The sequence below is a fragment of the Mauremys mutica genome, unplaced genomic scaffold (genome assembly GCF_020497125.1).
Source record: "Mauremys mutica isolate MM-2020 ecotype Southern unplaced genomic scaffold, ASM2049712v1 Super-Scaffold_100084, whole genome shotgun sequence".
NCBI lineage: Eukaryota > Metazoa > Chordata > Testudines > Geoemydidae > Mauremys > Mauremys mutica.
In genome coordinates this window covers 1,204,451-1,206,931 of record NW_025423260.1, presented here as the reverse complement: position 1 = coordinate 1,206,931, position 2,481 = coordinate 1,204,451, and the positions used below count along the sequence as shown (strand labels likewise).

General features: G+C 48.9%; 1 non-coding gene across 1 annotated transcript; it reads left to right on the top strand.

The window, feature by feature from the left end:
- The first annotated feature begins 1,178 nt into the window (after window positions 1–1,178).
- On the top strand, window positions 1,179–1,250 carry TRNAC-GCA. The gene has a single exon. It is a non-coding gene; the product is annotated as a tRNA-Cys (tRNA).
- The last annotated feature ends 1,231 nt before the right edge of the window (window positions 1,251–2,481 follow it).

The following is a 2,481-nucleotide window of genomic DNA, read 5'->3' as shown; positions in this document are numbered from 1 at the left end:
CCGTTCACTGGGGCAGACTGCAGTATGAGCCACTCACCACAGGCAAAGGGGTTTGGACCTGCCACCTCCACTTCCCCCTGGGCTGCCCCATTGCAGCCCTGCACCTATTCAGCCTATAGTCAGGCCTGCAGCCTGGGGCTTTCCCAGCCAGAGCTCCCAGCTCCTCTGGCCCTTCCCCAGCCCTGCTCCCAATCTAGGTGTCTTGCTTAAGTCCCTGCAGCCAGGCCCTTCTCTCGCTACAAGCAGAGGGAGACTGACTGGGCTCCTGGCTGACAGCTTCTTATAGGGGCCAGCTGGGCCTGACTGGGGCATGGCCCCAGCTGAGCCTGCTTCCCCCAATCAGCCCAGGCTCCTTGCCCCAGCCCCAGCCCTCTCCTGGGCTGCTTCAAGCCCCGCAGGGCAGGAGCAGGTAACCACCCGCTACACCCAGCAAATTCCATTCACCGATGTGTCTAATCATTGGGCTCTACAATTTCACCCAATGTGCCTGGTACTGATGTTAGCCTCAGTGGCCTGTAATTGCCAACTGCGTCTCTGGAGCCTTTTTTATACACTGCTCCAGCCAGGGACTAAAGGCAGCCCCAGACTTTCCCCTTCTCCCTTCTGGGAAATCAAGTTCAAGTTCTACAAGCAGCTAAAGAAGCCTCAACCCTGCATCTGAATTAATGTCACATTTCTCACTGCCCGACGCAAACAAATGTCATTTCAATCCCAGGTGAGTCCACTTCAGTCATTCCTCAGCCCCATTCCTTCACCCTCCTGCCTTAGCTTAGGGCATTGCGCCACCCTGTGGGCATTTCATGTCCCTCCTCAGTTTCACATACAAACACAATTTCCTTTGCTGTTCAACGAACAGCAAAACCTTTCTGTCTCTCTAGTCTGAGCCAGGGCATTCAATTCCATTGAAACCTTCTCTCCTGCAATGGCAATGGCCAGACAGAAGGGACGTGGCCACCTTCAGCCCTCAGGGTGAGATATTCACTCTCCTCTTTCTTCAAGCTGCTGTTGTTAGTCCATAAAACATGTACTATGGAATAAAAAGCTGCGTTTACTCCAGGGTGAGGAAAGAAAGGAGCCACCAACTCCCCAAAAAATCTCTCTGCCCCAGAGAGAACCTGCCCCTGCTATTGGAATCACTGATGTGCTTCAGCTACAATGGGGAAAGTATCTGCTCTCATGGGGGTATAGCTCAGTGGTAGAGTGTTTGACTGCAGATCAAGTGGTCCTTGCTTCAAATCCAAGTGTCCTCTAATAAGCCTCTCATTCTTTTATTTTTTTATAAAAAGGGAAAACATTTTCATTTCCATTCTCCATTATGTTCAGGAGCTCCACTATACAGGGATGCTTGAAATGAATGTAAACACTCAACATTTCACTGTCCAAATGCCTAAAAACCTAGCAAACCTGTCCATCAGCTGAAATCAGTTCCAAGCCTCTAAGTGTCTAGCTTATGTTTTCATCAATTAAACAAAGGGATCATATGAATGTACATTTGCAGATCCCTCTTCGCCAGGGCTGTGCTGTGCAGAAGAACAAGAACCACATCCAGTTGGGGTTCAGGAGTCTGACGAGCAAAGGCAACTTGGTGCAGGCTAAAGTCACCAGCACGTTGGCTCCTTCCCATTCAACCAGCAGCTGGGCCCCCAGGACAAGGCATGAGAAAACAGTGGCTGTGAGCAGGAAAATAGCCACCAAGAAGCTGGCTAAAGCTGTCAAGATCCTCAGGAAGGTCACCATGCCCATGTCTAGAATGTACTGACTGCAGCAGGGACCAAAAAGGCAGAGAAAAGCCCAGTGAAGTAGCAGCTGTTTAAAGGTAATGTGCTTTTATTTCATGATCAGCAGCAGAGCCTCTGTAAATTTGCCACCCATAGAGCTGATTGTTTCTAACTGCAGGGTTAGCCAGACCATTCAGTAACATTATCGCTCTGTTCACAAAGCCTTTGGTTAGTGACGAATCATGAGACTTATCCCTCCCTGCTGTAATTCCACTGACTCCAGTGTCTCTTTCCCCAGTTCTGGTTCCAAGAAAAAAAATTAAAACAACCTTCAGAACTAACATGCTGTGGGAAAGTGGAAATGTTGATAGCTCAAATAATTCAGTTTCTTCTGTGTCTTGTGTGTGTCTATCTGCTTTGTGTGTGTGACCGGTGGGGCTTTTTGTTTGCTCCTGGCAGGTGCAACCATGTCAGATTTGTCTGTGGGGAGGGGCCAGAGAAAACAGACACCCTGGCCTTCCAGCTTGGGGTTAGGCAAAGGAATAACAACCCTGTCCCATAAAAAACAAAATATGTTACAGAAACAGTGGTAGGAACAGTGCTAGAGAAACTGGTAAATAATCACAATGCCCAGGCTTGAAGTAATCGGAAACATAGAATTCAAAAAGCAAAGCTCAGGGGCTATTTGGGGTTTATTCTCTGAGCTTAGCCATGTGCTATAGCACAGGGAGCACTTTTGGAAGTCTCCCATCCCACAACGGGG